The sequence below is a fragment of the Rhynchophorus ferrugineus genome, unplaced genomic scaffold, assembly GCF_030347505.1.
Source record: "Rhynchophorus ferrugineus isolate W39M unplaced genomic scaffold, kcgeb_rfMv2 rfM4, whole genome shotgun sequence".
In the NCBI taxonomy this organism is placed as follows: Eukaryota; Metazoa; Arthropoda; class Insecta; order Coleoptera; family Curculionidae; genus Rhynchophorus; species Rhynchophorus ferrugineus.
In genome coordinates this window covers 61,088,180-61,106,379 of record NW_027472583.1, presented here as the reverse complement: position 1 = coordinate 61,106,379, position 18,200 = coordinate 61,088,180, and the positions used below count along the sequence as shown (strand labels likewise).

Here is an 18,200-nt window from a genome sequence, read left to right as displayed (position 1 = left end):
GTTGATCGCAGTGGGCGATTCCAGCGAAAATCGTCGCTTCTCGGAAGTTTTCTCTGTGTGTGTGGATCTGCATCGTTCGGACTCTAAATTTAGCCGTGATATGGCCTCAACATAGAAGAAGACAGAGACAATCGTCGGTCGTCCTCATCGAAAAAAGGACGATAAATCTCGATCGTCGTCGCCGTCTGCGCTACCATTTGACGGACACGAAAACTCTCTTGGTCCCATCGAACCGTTCAGTCCATTCGGCCTTCGGGCGCCGTCGGACTTTGCACTGTGCGCACGAGTCCGGCCGACCGCGCCCGACGCATCACAAAACAAGAGTTGAAAATTGCGACGTTGTCGATAATCGCACGTTTTTAACCGTTGCCGGGAATTTATCATGACATTCCCTAAATGATTTTTTTTAAATAAAATTTCACATGTGTTAACCGATATCATTTAATAATTCCTACTACCATGATGCATGCACAATTAATATTAGAGGTTATCTATTTTTCTATTTTAATATATAAAAACGTTGAAACTATCAGAAGTAAATATAGGAGGGTAAAACGATTAGATAAAAGTTAGCTAAAGTGGTACATCTATGACGCAATCCAAAAACATCTGCTGTATCATTTATTGTTTACCACCTGTAAATTAAGAAAGCGCTCGCCTATTGGCAACGCCGCGGCCGAGGTGAATCCAACAACGATCAAATCGGCATTGTGAATGGTGAACGTGACGCCAATAGCCAATGAGAGCGAGCGAGACGGACAATCGCAAGGAACGTGCTCTCGCCCCCAACCTCCGCTGCCCGAGCGACAAGTGAGTCAGTTGTAACGCGGCGAGTTTGCGGATTAGAGAGACTACACATACACACAAATACGAAACGGGACGACGAAAAGTAAAAAAGTAAACATGGCGTTTTGTGACAGTTGCGATCGTTGCGTGTAAGAGAACGAAAAAATGCGTCGGTAAACGCTGGTGTTACGATGAAGTAACGACCGTCAAAGTGTTAGAATGTGATTGTTTTTTTTCTCCTGGACCCGCTGAAGTCGTGTGCGTGAGAGAGAGAGAGAGATTAACAAACCAGGTGAGTACTGGGCCTCTCGCCTGCTGGCGCCAGCTAGACTATCGCTTTGGCGTCACACACACTGTCTGTCTCGTACAGCCACCGTCCCCCTTTACCCCGCGCTCGGATTCCATCGTCCTCCACATGTTGCGAACGACTCCATGATGACGTTTTGAAACAACCAGCCAGTACTAACAAAAATAGAACGAGTTTTTTTTCTCGCGAAAATATAAGCTAATGTAGAGGGCGCTATCGATGATTCTGACCCAACAGCTGATTGTTTTTCTAATCAACAGATCGTTATCTTGGTTGCTGGACAAGATCAAAAACGTGCTCTCGAGTCCATAGAATTTTTTACGCGAAAGCGTATCGACGAGAAATATTTTCTGTTTAGGTGACGTCATTAATTTGTGTTAGTTCACAACCTCAGTTATTGTTTGTTTACACGAAATCATGTTACTTTCTGTTTTGGTTGTCACGTTTAAACATAATCACTATACTTTTCGCTGTTTATATTTATTTTATAACACTGTAATGAGCAGGGCAAAATAGTTAAAGCATGTTTTTTCAAATATTTAGTGCGCTGTTTTTATTTTATATAAGTTTCGACATATTCCAGCTCATTAATTATAGTTTAGTTAGTCGTTTAAAAGAAAACGAACCGAAATTATCTCCAATTTGCGTGAATGTCATCAGGTCAACACTACGTGGATTTTTTCCTTTCCGATATGTTATTTTATCAGTATTTGTTAATGAAGCTCGTTGTTTTTTTTATACATTGATGAGTGCAACCTACGTAAATAATTCTCTTGAATATTTTACCACAACTTATTTGTTATTATTGTTATACGAGCCAGGCCAAAGAAAGAAAATTGTTATTTTAAAAGTTTATTAAAAATTGTTTTGCTTTTTAAGTTAAAAAAAAACTGGTATTTTAATTATTCCTGTGTTAAACTTCAGATTTGTTTCGCTTTTTTCAAATGTTTACTAAACAAATGCGATGGTGTAAGAGCGAAGAATCAACAGGTAGTCTGAACGCATTCTGTCGCCCGGGCAACCAAACAGTCGCCTATCAGAATTGATTTGTTTACCGTGTTGACGTCAGAGCAGAGTTGAAAGGTCTTGTCGCTTTACGCGACCATTTTTGATCGCCAGAATTTAGAGCAGTTAAAAACGATGTGATTTTTGGACTCTTTTTTCCTTACCGTCATATTGTATATTTTGCTAAAATATTAAATTTCTTATGTATGCTCAGCAAATATGTATTATATAAATACTTTTTATTAGCTTTTAGCTTTAGATAAGTATTGTTTTTAGGATATACATGACAAAGTGATTTTCTTATTGAATAACAATATTAAATTATAAATGAATGTAGACCTTTTCTTCCCTGACCGTGGACAAATGCTTGATCTTCACAAAAACTCTTGCAGGATAAGTTTATTGCGTTGTGATAAATCTTTTAATAAATTTCAGTGAATCTTTTGCATTCTTAATATTGTAGTGACTACCCTACCAATAGCAAAACAATTGTAATGAAATGAATGAATGAACTACATTTAAAATAAGTTCTAAGAAATAAAGCAGTTTTTGCTATAAATATAAGTTAACCCAGAAGCCGATATTGCAGTTTTCTTTCTGCGGACAACAGATCAACTTCTGACGATAAACGTGAAATCCTGCCAAAAAGTTTCTTTGATTACATCACAGGATCAAAATACTTCGTATTGTGTCTATTAAAAAAAACAAGCGGATCATATTGGTCCAACTTTTTTTTACTCATGCCACTGTTCATATTTATTTAAACCAGCTCCTATCAAAAGGGTCTGAAACTATTGGGTTATCACATTTTTTGCTTCATTTTTCATTCAATGGATAGGAATTTTCAGTTTTAATTCGTAGTGCAATAGAAAAGACCGTGAATATGGAAAAGTAATTTGTGTGAAATAACAGAAAATGCCTTCCATTGTTTAGTTAATTTTATCAAAGATATTTAACAAGGTCCTTTTATAGTTCTTGTTTGGTTTGGGGCAGTGGTTTAAAGAACTTGTTTTCAACAGTAACATAATAGTTTGATCAATACCATAGATGGATCAATTTTCATGCAGGCATTTCTGTAGAAGAAAACTCCTTGATCATTAATATAGATTTTTCAAGTTAAACGTTCACCCAGTGCATGTTGAATATCTGATATATACCTGTTTTATACCTGATAATGATTGTGATTGTAAAAAGTATTTTTATTAAGACTTTTATTTATATATTAGTTAAAACTAGAATGATACATTTTCAAAACACAAAAGAACGTTATCTAATCTGACAATTATTACATTTAACAAATATAAACAATTTCATTAAAATATAATTTTAAATGGGACTATACACATATTTTTATTCTTTCAGATATTAAGTATATTCTATGTAAATAATATGCTCTTCATTCAACATTGAAAACTGTTAAATTACATTTATGTAACAATTCTTGCAATATTACCGCATAAACCCTTAATGTTTTTATACATAAGTGTTTTTGCTATCTGATTGCTGAAGGAACAGATTCATCAAAGGAATCTACGGAGCAACATTTATTATAATTTTCTGTTTTTATACCTGAATTTAATTCTTATGTAATGCAAAAACATTATATTTGCACTTAGTTGTAGTTCTTTTTGAAGATTATAATCTAGGGTGAGCAACTGCTGGTTCCAATATTCATTAGTAACATTTTACTTTCCGAGAGTTTAAGACAAGGGATCTGTGAATACACATATGTATTTCAATTCAATTATCGATGTAGACTTTAATGAAAGACTTTCTATTTAAATTACTGGAATTTGGAATCACATCTCACTTAGGCGAAGCTCTTCCTCATTCGGATCATAAGGGATTCCCTTTCGTTTACCATTGTTTACCTTCAAAAACCAATTCTGCGCTACAGTTTCACATTTTGGCGAACAATGCTTTTGTTTAATTTTTTATGAATTATTGCCTTTAAACCTGTAATAACAAATTTCCTTAAAACTGTACACAAAAATATAAAACATAAACAAACATTACATAAGATGTCTTAGGAGCCAGAGGTAAGCTATCTATTATTTCTATATTTTGTTTATAATTCAGGGTTTGTTACTGTCAGTAGACAAATGTCAAAACGTTTGAAACTAACAGTGAACTAGATCATTGTTCTTAACAATGAACAATAACATAAAAGTTACGATCAATACATAGCAACAATAAAATTGAGTTTTATGTTAGTACATGTTCAGCTTCTAGTAATAGAGTACAAGGGAACTGCATTGTAGAATTGAAAATTTCATAGTTTAGGCTGATGGTTTTTTATTGCTATAAAATAAAAATAGAACCATAAAAAGAGGACATAATTACTATTATAATTAATACATTTATCCATATTTATTTATCTAAAATTGGACTGTTACGTTTACAAAAAGCTCTGTTTGTCCCTAATAAAGTCGGTTAATTCTGGGAATTTATCGGTCTCGGTCATTACTTGCCTGTAAAGCCAGACGAATTCCGAGAAATGTTGTCTCATGCACATTAAATATTCATAAAAATTAGTCATGTCAGGACTGGTTACATTTTGTTGCATAGGATTTTATAATCATCACAGGTAAACAAGTAGCTATCAGTTTATCTAGCGTAGGGTACCAATTTCACAATTAATATTAAGATTGTGAAAAAAATAGTCCACGTTTTAACCCTTAAATATAATATATTTTTCAAATTTCAGAAATTCGAGAAGGTAATTGTCATTTTAAAATAACAACTTTTTTCAGTTTTCAAAGAATTGTATAATAACCACTTGAAAAATGTGTGGATTATATGATGATATGAATCTTTAGAGAGATCTTTAGACTTCATCATTATTCAGAATTATTCCAGCAGATATGTCATATCGTATTCTTAATTTCCGATCACATGAAACAATTTAAATGCGTCAAATTGATTTTTACTAATAAAGGAATTCACAAATATAAAACGTCATTCACTTGATTATTATGTCACTTTTTACATTTTTCCCCCATTTTTTACATAAAACTTATGACGTTTCATCTTCTTCAAAGCATCACAATTACAAAATATCAGGAATGATAGAAAATAATTTGAATAAAGTGCATTGTACTAATTTATCCGAATAAAACTCGAAAATATTTTTTAACACTCTGTTGCGCATCAAAACTACCCATCTTTCAATTTTCTCTTGTTTTTAACTATTCAATTTACTTAAAAAAAAACAATTTAAAAAATCATTAATTACTTACCTTATAATCTTAGCTTACATTATGAATATATATTACCTTATTACGCACCTTATAAACTATGTATGTATACCATACTAATTGTTGTTATACATCGACAATACCTTCCGTTAACAACATAGTACGGAGAACTGAATGTCCGTGACTCAGTATCACTTTAAACCGTTTTATCAATTATTAGACACGATCAATAAAAAAGATACTGGGATAGGATTATTAGCTAACTAAACGTAAATGATGTTACTATCCTAGCAGTCGTTCTTTTCAGAAAATCTGGTATTCTATTTTTTAATAAAATTTTATACGTTTTTTATTAGTTTTGGATATTTAAGACCGTAAACTAACTAAATTGGAAATCTCGACACAGCGAAAAATTAAAAACCGAGAATGAACGCAGATGGAACCTGAAAGCTTGCGATTAAATGTACAAAATAATATCAGTGAAAGCATGTTCTACAAGCAAAGAGTTAAAAATCAAATCTCAAAATAGAGTAAAATAAGAATATATAAACATCCTGATAAGACCGCTAATTATGTTGGGGAAGAGGTAATAACAATGACAAAACAAGAAGAATAAAGAATAAGAATAGAATCATTAAAATCCACACGAAAACCAACAAAAATAATACAGAACCTACATGATTTGTAATCTCTAATTATTATCACAATTGTTTTGAAGAATTTTTCAGGCATTTGACATGGTCCACCGGTAGCTACTCAAATCGAATTTTATAAAGTGATTCGGTTAAATGTGCCGACTGATAAAATGAGAAAAAGTGAATCCGCTCCGAATTTAAAACGAATTTTATTTTTTTGCAAATTGCCATTAGCAATGTATTCGATGTCCACCATTTATGCGTATCGGCTTGTTTTATTGGAAGGACTATAACTTCCTTTCAGCTTACTGATGATTTAAATTCGCTCACCGGTCACGTGATGTCATTTCCATGTAGATAAAAGTAACCCTTAGGATTTTAAACATCAGAATCATTTATTTAATTATTTTATGAAATCTGATTTAAGCTTGTATCAAATGGACCCACTATAGTGAACATGTTGAATCACTCCAAAGAGAGTCATATTTAAATTTGAACTTGAGGTGAAATAGATTTTCATATTTCATCATGATCAATTTTGTTCTAAATATGAAAATAAAGATATTTTTCGAAGTCAATTAATTAGTAAATGAATTTCATTGGATAAAGGCAATAATTCTGTGATTGTTCATTGCTGTCATCATGCCTATTACAATTAGCAATACGTAAAAATAGTGTACACATAATATTCTTAACATTCATGTTTTTACACTATTTTTACTCAATTAATTAGATTTTACAATTTTCAAAAATTGCAGCATAATTGATTCTTTCGTTTTGTCACTATATAGTCCTCCACACAATGCCGATTTAGTTCCCCGTGATTGATCCGTGTTATTTAATGAAGCACGCGAAACGCGTCACTGTCGTTATCTTCTTTTAAATTCTCGAAAATGACATTCCTGTACCCATTTTGGTCTTTCTTATCTAATCGATGTATAAATATAATTGCTGTTTTAAAAGTACAGAGTACGCCGGGTACTTGAAGCACACCAGATCGGTATCAGTCAAGAAAGTGTTATCGGTCGAACGAATTGTTATTATTGATGGCGGAATAAAATCCATAGCGTAAAACAGAGCTAGGAACTGTCTAAAAACGATCATGGAGAAAAATGTTACATTCAAGGTCACCGACAAGGATCTATGAACCATGAGTCAGTCAATATTTTGCTACTTAACCGTTCGCGATAAACTTGCCTGATTTCTTATTGTCGCGGATATAATTTATTGTTAAAAATAGTGAAACATTTTGAAACCGATTATTGTCAATTAGCTTTTCGACAATATAGAGAAACTTTACACTTCTGGACCGTAATTTGTTTTATTAAAGATCCAGTCGAGGTAATAACATCATAATATTGTGTGTGAACCACGTTTTTAATGTTTAAATGTAGTACATGTTCAAGATTGATTTTATTGACATATTTTATTTACTTTTTTTTCACACTACCTATGAGCTCAAATGTACCTTGTACATCTGGATTGTTCACTTAACAGCATCGAGTATTCCAACCATATGTAAACATGTTCCAAAAATATTGACAGCAACAATCAGTATTTGCACATTTCTTATATATTCTTGACAAATGTACATACTTACACATAATTTTTTTATTACTTTTATTAACTATGAATAGTAACATTGATATAAACACATTTGACATACTCTACCAAACAGTACCACATTTTTTACGTTCATTGCCACTACGTGAGCTTTAACCCTCTCCTAGTAATTTTGTTAATATTTTCACCTTTAGAATATATTTTTATTCATATTTTAATTTTAGGTTTTACAGTGAATGTTGTACTTGTAGTATAAAGTTCACCAACATACTTTCTGGGATTAATATATGTTCATACACTCAATGTATCGTCTCAGCTTCGCTATAGTTTGTAATTTTTTTCGATTGTTAATAAAAAAACCAAGTGTCTTGTTACTTTTTTCTGAATTTCATTAAATTTTTCACGAGAAATTAGCAAGTAAAAACATAACTATAGAATTAGCAAATAATAAACATAACCAGCTAAAGATTATCGAAATGCACATGCACAAAACGAATCATCTGCCATATCTTATTAATATGCTTGTAATCTTACCAAGTCTTAATAATGGCAATAAACATCAGGAATGTTCATCAACAAAAAGTATCGATATTTTTATGATTAAGAATATAATCAAAACAAAACAAAATAAAAAAGCAATCAACTTTATATTACTCGTAGTTATTTACACTTTTCGCTTCTAGTCTGCTAAGTTAAAATCTGTTATAGTTAAATATTCATATACAACTTCGGATAACTGTAGTTTGTAATCTACCCACGCTTCTACTTCACGATTTTCACGTGATTTACTACATCTGAAAGACCTTTTGAAAGGTTTCCCGCTGACAATGACAAACAAAACACAAAAACTATTAATTTTCTTCAAAAATTATTTCATTTAAAGGAGCCGGCTCGTTGAACGACGATACGAAACGACTCTGATTGTTTTTATCTATTAGAAAACAGACCAAACCGTCTCAATCGTTCACCACTTAGTTAGTTTTAAAACACATGGCCGCAATCAGAGCCGTAACCAGCGTTACATGACGTATATGAAGTATGAAGGAGAAGGATAAGGAGTCTTGGGTTGTCCGGCTCTGATCGAATGAATGAATTTGAATTATTATGCCATGTCACAAAAGTTGCCGTAACTTCGAAAATACTTCGAATCTTATATACACAAAATAAAAGTCTAACCTAAAGAAGAACTTAGTATTATTAGTATTTTAATATATTTATCCGCATTTGAGTTGGTATCCCATAAAAATATATTCCCCATTAATGATCTTATAGTTTGAGATCATCTAAAAACCAGATAAAAAACAACGTAATCGCCGCCGTTCAAACCTCGACGGTTTTGCCGTAACGTTTTTTCCGAGAATTCTCCGGAGAAGTTCCTCGAAATAACACGCCATTTATACTTTAGTTATAGTCTTTTCGCGCACAGTAGCTAGTACTGATATGGTTTGGGTAATTTTTTTATTTCGTAACACATGCGATAACCACAATTTTTAGTTCGCTTGTCTCATTGGAAGGAAGTGCACGGAATTGTTTTAGACCTAGGGTAGCCCTTCCTTCGCTGCACCTAGACACCAATCGACTCTTGAGAATTCTTGCTTTAGAAGACAATTAAAATAATGGAATCGTTCGAGTGAAACGGGATTTTTTGCCCGTTTTTCTTCTGCGATCGAATTAAGCGAATAAGTCGATTTTTCGTTCTTTTCTTTTTACTGGAAAAGCCGACGAATACATAAATCGTTTACCTTTTTTCAGGTGCTGTTATTAAGACATTCCCAATTCCGATTCTTGGAAACTCGATAAACGAAATTTATTTCTAGGAATCAGAAACTTTAAAAATAGACTATTTTTATTTAAAGGTATATTTTCTCTATTTTTATACAAGGTGCTTCAAAATAAAGTTTAGATTTGTTGGGAGATGTTAATCAGTGCAAGCATTCAACTGCTTTAAATATACAGAGATCATCCTCATATCCTATTTTGCACAAAAAATTAAACAAGGCTGCTCGTATATTACTTAGGTATTGTATTTTAATTTCACTTATTTTCAACGGTTTATGCTTTTTTCCACATTGTGACCAGCAACCATATTATTTAGTTTATTGTAGCTCAATATTCATTAAACTCTTGGAACACCAGACCTAAAAACTCCGTTAACATTCGATTGCAATGTTTCAAAAAGTAAAAGTGAACTTTATTATGACCAACTCTGTTGACTTAAAACATCGACATGTTGTAGAGTTAAGAGTTATCCAGTAATAGAACCTTTAACAAAAGTGTGGTAGGTACCTAAACCTAAACAATTATCTTGCTACAATAAAAGATCAATAATGTATACTGTACCACTGTACAAATAATAAACCCTAGTAGTTGACAGGTTTTTATCCTTAATTATTATTTATTTTAAAAATGCCGAAGGACTACAATACAACTATATAGGATTTGATCAACTCCATGTTTATCATATAAACTCCGTTTTATATCATTTATTTTCATAGATAATACAAAATTTCGTAAGAGTTCTTCGAAACTTATTTCGTGAGAAATAAATATTTAATTCTTAGAAGTGATCTATGTAGGTACTCGGGTATAATTAGAACTTAAGTCGAGATAAATGATAACAATATTCCTCGAAAACCATTTTTTAACATGAATGTCGTCAATGTTACGTTTGACGTATGTCATATATGCCAAACTTTTGTTGTAGGAGATGAATTAGTATTTTATAGTATGTGACTGCGATATAATAGTTATTTTACGGGTTAAGCTGATAATCTCCTTTAAAAAAAGTTAGGTTAGATAATTAGATAAAATTAAATCAAAATTAAGCTCTTCATCCCAGATAATTATGAAAAATGTGTACGATAACTATCCAAAGAAAAAAATTATTTAGAGGAGGCAATATTTATTAGTACATCTTCCATGTATTGTTATTCGTTGAATTAGTCAAAACAATGGGATAGAGCACAGTAATTTTTGTTTGTCGTCTATAATCAATGTCTAAAAATCTCAAATCCGCCAATGTATAACAATCCTAAAATGCCAACGTTAACGAAGTGACCATAGTGATACCATATTTTCGTAAACATTATTTAGGTACTTTGTATGTCGTTTGAGCTTGTTAGTCCGTTTTACCGTTTCGATATTATTTAGATTTACACCATTTATCTATTTATCTTTATAATTTGTTGTCAGATTTATCCTACCAAAGGTACAAAAAAGAAAAATTGGTTTTTGCCAGAAATAACTCGTTGAATAAACAAAACAAAGTAACCATAACCTGAAATTTGATTGACAGTATTTTATTAATCTCCATTTTATGTTTGACGTGCAATGGCGTCAGAGATTATGAAGATAACAAAAAAGTGCATACTTACATCAAGATGTTCGTTACAGAAAAAATGACGGCTTTTGTATTGGTGACATGTTTCTAATTTTTTCTTGTCTGAAACTTATTAGTATTTTTATCAAAGACCGTCAGCTGTTTACGAAATGGTGACATCACACAAACCCCATTACTATTGTAACGTTTTGGCACAAATAGTATTATTTAAAACGTTAATTTCCCTCCAAAACCATTATTTTCCAAAAACATCGCGGAGTGTTATTCGTCAATGGGTTTGTACATCTAAATATAGAGTTTTGTCAATTTAAATGAAGTATTCAATGATCTATAATAAGAACTATATATTGGGATGGGAGTTTGTCTTAATAACCAAACAAGATAATGTCATCTTGATAATCATCCTTCAACCTCTTTAGAAATTGGTCTTGTTTTATAGTATAACATCATCTAAAAGAAAAACAAAGCGATTATCCATTTCGGTTGATATCCAAAAGATCGATTTCGTCGCAGAAGTCTGAGAAATTCGTTCACCTTTCATTCGACAGAAATCTCCAAATCATTGATGGTCGCATCTTATACGACCTCGGAGAGAAATATCTAGAATTTGCCTTATGCATCATATTTGAAAAACATCCAGCTATATAGAAAGATTAAAAAGGGTTTTAGTCTTGATTCTAATATTTCTTCTAACACATCTTAGAGAAGCAACAGCTCCTTCAGCTTGGTCCATTCGATTCATTCAGTGACAGATCCCTTTCTACTCATGAACTGACGCACTCATTTAGTATTTAGCTCATTTAGCACTCGTTAGTCCCATTCAGGTTTATAGTGATAAACGATCCGTCAGTTATTAATACTCTGATATTTTCTTCAGTAATTCTCACACCTTATGGCCCGTCAGTGCAGTAAATACGTGAAGAATACTAGTACCCCAACATCTGTATCTGCGAATATATCATCAGTGTACATTAGATTGATCAAGGAGTTTGCAGTATTACATTGAACGCCATTTCTTGAAAATTTTTCGTATAATTACATCCACTGCTATGTTGAAAAGCAGTAGAGAGACGACATCCCCTTGGCAAACACCGGCTCGAATCTTAAATAAATTTTGCAAATCACTTGGCACCCACAGACTGTTAATGGAACCGTCGTAAGATATCCGAAGAAGTTTTATAATTTTTAGGCATCTTTCCCTTCAGCTTCCTAATTATATATAGTCATTATATATAGTCGAAAGCAGCGTGAAAAAACGCTTTCCACATCTAGTATGTGTCTCCATAGATAACAGGTCAATTGAAAAGTCCCCGGCCTACCATAGTAAAACACATTTTTTTGGCAAAATTAGTTTTTTTATTCAACATAATTCCCTTCAAAGGTGATACACTGATTATAGCGACCCTCCAACTTTTCGATACCGTCTTTGTAATACGATTTGTCCTTTGCTTCAAAATAGGCCTCAGTTTCGGTGATCACCTCTTCATTCGACGAAAATATCTTCCTAACGAGCAGTCTTTTGAGATCTGAGAACAGGAAATAGTCGCTGGGGTCCAGATCTATAGAATACGGTAGATGAGGAGCAATTCGAAGCCCAATTCAAGAATTTTTATCATCGTTTTCACTGACTTGTGACGCGGTGCATTGTCTTGGTGAAGCAGCACTGCCTTTTTTCTCAAAGGCGGCCGTTTTTCGGCGATTTCGTCCTTCAAACGGTCCAATAACGCTATGTAATAGTCGCTGTTGATGTCTTTTTTCAAGATAGTCAATGAAAATTATTCCATGTGCATTCCAAAATATAGACGCCATAACCTTGCCAGCCGACTGTTGCGTTTTCCCACGCTTTGGAGCGTGTTCATCGTGTGCAGTTCACTCGGATGACTGTCGATTGGACTTCGAAATAAAATAATGGAGCCAGCACAATCGACACAAAAACTCGAGTTTATTACACTTGATCATCTTCAAACGCTGCTTCGAATCATCAACCCGTCGTTGTTTTTGGTCAAAAGTGAGCTCGCGTGGCACTCACTTTGCACAGAGCTTTCTCATACCCAAATATTCGTGAATGATATGATGTACACGTTCAGTTGATATCTTTAGAGTGTCTGATATTTCATTCAATTTCAATTTAAGGTAATTCAAAATAATTTTGTGAATTTTTTAAATGTTTTCGTCGGTAACAACCTCTTTTGGGCATCCACTGCGTTCATTGTCTTCGGTGCTCATTTTACCACGTCTAAACTTAGCATACCAATCCTTGATGGTTAATTTTCCTGGGGCAGTGTCCGCAAAACTTGGCTTTTCAATTGACCTGTTAGTAGCAAAGAAAATCTTATGTACGTAACAATCTCGATTGGGTTTACATTCCGTCTTCTCTTCTCAGCTTGTCTCCTCGCAAGCTTTTTGAAATCTTATTTATTTATTTGAGTCCTATGAACGCCTTCTCGACAATTAATAGGAGACAATTTTTTGAGTATGAATTATCGCATTTCTCTATGTTGATGGTACTTTTTCTGATCATTTCTGTCGGCATTAGGTCGACTTCAGTGGTCTCATCAGCCCGTCATCAGGAAATTAAATTTCTGGGATGTCAATTGTTGGCGGAATTGCTGAACCCTGTGATAAGTCATGATTGTAGAGACTCACGAAGAAGTTAATCCATTGTTCATCAGATCCCATCAGCTTTTTCAACACTGTCGTTGAGAGATTCACGACTCCAAATTTCAGATGCTGCAAACGTTATAAGCTTTTATAAAAATTAGTAATCTGCGATGGTTTTGAGTCAGATTTCGATGAAAACCGAAACAACTTTCGGAACGACCAAATTTTAATTAGTATTTTAATTGTCATTAAATTGATTTTAGCAACCGTTAAATTATCTACATTGCCACCAGGCTAGCTAGGAAGATGCTCGTGCGATTGTACTGAATTCGATCTTGGAAAGGCCACCGGAATTGGCCGGAGTGAAGAGTAAAATCCCCGATTATTGGCGCTGTTAATTTACTCTCGCGGCGACGGTTATATAACAAAAAAAAACAACTTTATTATTGGAAGCTCTCTTCAGAAATTATATTTTTACAACCACGGACGACGATTTTAATTTCAAATTAAACGACTCTTTGTGTTTGTCGAATTACACTTTCAAATTTGTACGGCGTTCGATGGAGTCATTCAACAGATATGTCAACATTTGCTTGAAAAACAACGTCCTTTATTCATTTGTTTATGTTAGGTTTGAAATCTTCGAATTGTGGGTTTGAAATTCGCCAAATCTCCATTCACTCAATACGGAATATTCGACGAAATCACACAAACTCGTATGGTTTAGTTTTGTTTATAGTGCATTCATGCTGATTCATATCGATACATTCATACTTGGAGAACCGCAGAGAGGTCGTTTCGAGTCAAGGTCCGCGAATAACTTTCCATTAGGAGATTCATTCAGCCTGAAATCGATGGTTCCACCATTTTCTCTTGAACAGGTTAACATCTACAGTGTGTTCAATATCAAAGTTCAAATTTGAATGCGTTATAAACAAAAATAAAGACACTTGTATACGATACTGCTAAAAGTCGAAGTAAGTTGATTGATGCACTCCTGCCTTGAAAATCCACGTCAAAAGAGACCTACAAAATATCCACATTCACTGAAAACATGTTCGCAAATAACAAGACGTACTAAAAAGGGTTATGGTTACACAGGTCAAACTTCCACTTGGAAGTGTCAGTTGGAGTCTAACAACACCTAATATTTCCAAACCAAAAAACATATGGTAAATAGCAACCATCGTACGATTAGTTATATTTTTCATTTTGCTTAGTTTTTTTTTCTTTCCGTATTTTTTTAAAATCACTTCAACATGATAAACATGCCCTTTCCTAAAAAAGTTCCTAAATAATAAAAATAAAGTAGTCTAAATCATTGTAGGATGAATGGTGATTTAAAACGTGAACTATAGATAGTGAAATTTAAATTTATTTTTTTAAGCAAGGCTCTACCTTCTAGGAATTTTCTTTCTTATTTTCGGAACGCTAAAACGCGGGAGGAAAATATGACGCGCGTAAAAAAAGTGAAATTAAAAATTTATAACTATTAAGTGATCTGTACGGTTAATTTCAATACATAATGGCTAATCCACAATACCTTTCTGTCGATTTATCAATTGCTATTCGAAATGACGATCAACTGCCAATAACTGAAACCCCTCAAATGCACGAATGGAACATCGTTACAAACAAAAAACGCTTGAGAAGTCCAGAAGAACAAGTCGTCCAAAAACAAACGAAAATCAGCGACTATTGGCTTCAAAGACCCATACAAGCATACAACTGTTTCAGTGCGCTGACAGAAGAGACAAAAGACAACCAGAACAACAAAGAAAACCGGCCAAAAGCAATTCCCAGACCACCCCCAATAACAATATAGAAGATAAGTGTTGTTAAACATCTGCATGACTTGCTCAAAAGTATATGTAACAATTCCACAATAAAAATAATCGGATCTGAAAAAATGAAGATTCAAATGTTTGACCCTGAACATTTCAAAGTTTTAATAAGAGAATTGGACAATAGAAACACGCGATACCAAACACCTTTCGACCAAAGTCCGAAAATACTTTTAAATTCTTCATAAAAAGACTACATCACGCCACAGATTCAAACACAATTAAAACAGCCCTAGCTGAACAAGGCCACGAAGTTGTAATTATACACAATATTAAACATCATGCAACGAAGGAGCCATTGCCAATGTTTTATATTGATTTGAATCCAAAATAAAATAAAAAATATGCTTAAGAGATTAGATATTTGGAGCACAATGTCATTAAATATGAGCCACCATACACAAAAAGAATCATCCCATTATGCGCCAGATGCTAAGCATATGGGCATACCAAAACATGCTGTCCCAAGTTGTATAGATGTGTGGAATGCGCAGGACAGCATGCGACCAATGATTGCACGTGCAAAACACGTGACGATAAAGTAAAATGCGTCAACTGTAACGGTGACCATCCTGTAAATTATAAGGAATGCCTAGTCCATAAAGCGTTGTAACAAAAATTGTATCCAGCACAGAGAAAAAAAAATCTTACAGCCACCAAAACAGTCCATACATAAAACACTGTGAAACAGAGAAATTTAGCGGGAAATATTTACAAGCCACCACTGTAACTATTGAAGAAGTGCATGGGCCATTAACAGTTAGTGCTATATATTGTCCACCTAAACACAACAACAAGGCAGAACAATACCGCGTTTTTTAATACGCTGGGTAATAGATTAGTTGCTGGAGAAGACTACAATGTAAAACATGTAATGTGGGCCTCTAGATTAATAACAGCAAAAGGCAGAGAATTGGTCAAAGCAATGAAGACACATAACTTACAGCATATCTCTTACTGGTGAGCCAACATACTGGCCATCAGATAGAAATACAATTCCCGATACCATAGACTTTTGCGTTACAAAAATTATTGACACCAAAACGTGCAAAGCTGAATCATGCTTCGGTCTATCATCTGATCACCATTTATTATAACAGTCAACTCAAATATTATCAACAAAAGAAAACCGCCTTCTTTGCATAACACCAAAAGCACCTGGCCATTATTTAGAGAGAAATTAGACAGTTTAATATCTCTAAATTTACCTCTCAAAACAGAAAGAGATACATAAGTAGCAGCAAAAATTAACAAAATCTATACAAGAGGCCGCATGGTACGCAACATCTAATAGCGCGACATATCAAAAATGTAATTATATTTCATTTATAATTAAACAAAAAACTTCCGAAAAGAGAAAACTGCGAAAATCCTGACAACAAATCAGAACAGAAGAAAGCAAGAGAAAATTCAACAAAGCCACAAAAGAGCTGAAAGAGCTAATAAATAAGGAACAAAAACAACGAATTCAAAACTATTTAGAAAATTTAACGCCAACTGATGCAACGGATTATTCTCTCTGGAAACTAAGAAAAAAAAAATTAAAAAACCTCAATAACATAATCCACCCATTAAAATTGATAACAATACCTAGGCAAGGAATGATAAAGATAAAGCGGAAGTTTCCTCTAAACATTTAAAGATACTATTTAATCCGTACCCGTCTGAAATATCTGCAACAGAAGAAAATAACATAGTTGACTTTCTTAACACTCCATGTGTCCTATGTAACCAGCGTCATTTTTAAAGGGTATTCCCTCTTTCTTCGCCGCGGAATCAAATTAGAAAAAGTACCCATGTTCCTTCTCTCTGCCGTACGGAACGTAACCGGTACACACGGCGTCCATGCCGTCGCCCTCGTTCGCACTATCTGTCTCTCTCGCCGGTCTCCCGATCTGCAATCACCACGTTGGTTTCCTAGAATCGTCGACTGAACGGTGCGTACCTGTCGTTTCGGCGAAATCACGGTGTGCCACGACGATTCCGAGAAAAACAGATGCCGGTGCAACCCACAAGGACCCTTCGCTCTGCTCCGTTTTACCAGGGATATCGTCGAAGTTCTCGGAATAGTGTCCCATCGTCTAGAGTTGTTGCGTTAATTAAAAAGCACTAGTGGCAGCGGCATATTCAGTATAGTGTGATATTCGAAAAGATCGTTTTCAATAATTATTATATAATTCGATTATTTTATGTATATGCAACCCGCAATGTACAATATAAAAATATAGTTACATTAAGATATTAGGAATCACAGTTTTAATTAGACAAATAATCTTATTATCAAACAAAAATCGGAAATTTAATTAGTGCACATACAATAATATTATTAATGAATTTTAGTAAAAAAATTAATGTTTTATGATAAATTTATTTAATAGAGGATTTTAAAGATTATTTTTAATACTAATAGTCTGTATTTTACAGGTTAACATGTAATTTATTGATTTTTGAGTTTTTATGAACATTATCGTCAAAAAATGTATCAATATCAGAAAATTTTCTATCCGATCTATGTAATCAGCTTCTAGAGTCTGAATTAAAACTTTTAAAATGTATGTATATTTTATTATATAATATTATACTTTATTATATAATATATTATACATTATATTTTAATTCATTCTTAATCTTTTTGAATATTGCTGAACAAAATATTTACAATTTTCCCATAGGAGCTATTTCCGATGTACCTGAGGTACGGAAGGATGTATCTACTAGTGTTGCATTGTTTATCTATTAAATAAACAATTTAAAATACAAAATGTATATGTGAAGGAGGTGGGAATGGAATAATGAAAAACGCAACTTTTCCACACAATTATATTTTCTGAAAATTTTAATGTTAAGAATGTTAAGAATGCATTTTTCTTAACACTTCTCTATCTTATTTTCCATTATGTCCCGTTAATTTATTGTTTTGTT

General features: G+C 33.4%; 1 protein-coding gene across 2 annotated transcripts in view; it reads left to right on the top strand.

The window, feature by feature from the left end:
• Positions 1-811: 811 nt before the first annotated feature.
• LOC143194936 (uncharacterized) overlaps positions 812-18,200 on the top strand; it is a 32,007-nt gene continuing 14,618 nt past the window's right edge. For both annotated transcript variants that reach the window (XM_076401737.1, XM_076401739.1), the window contains exon 1: positions 812-1,078. The gene's annotated coding sequence lies outside the window, so the exon portion shown is untranslated. The remainder of the gene's footprint in view (positions 1,079-18,200) is intronic.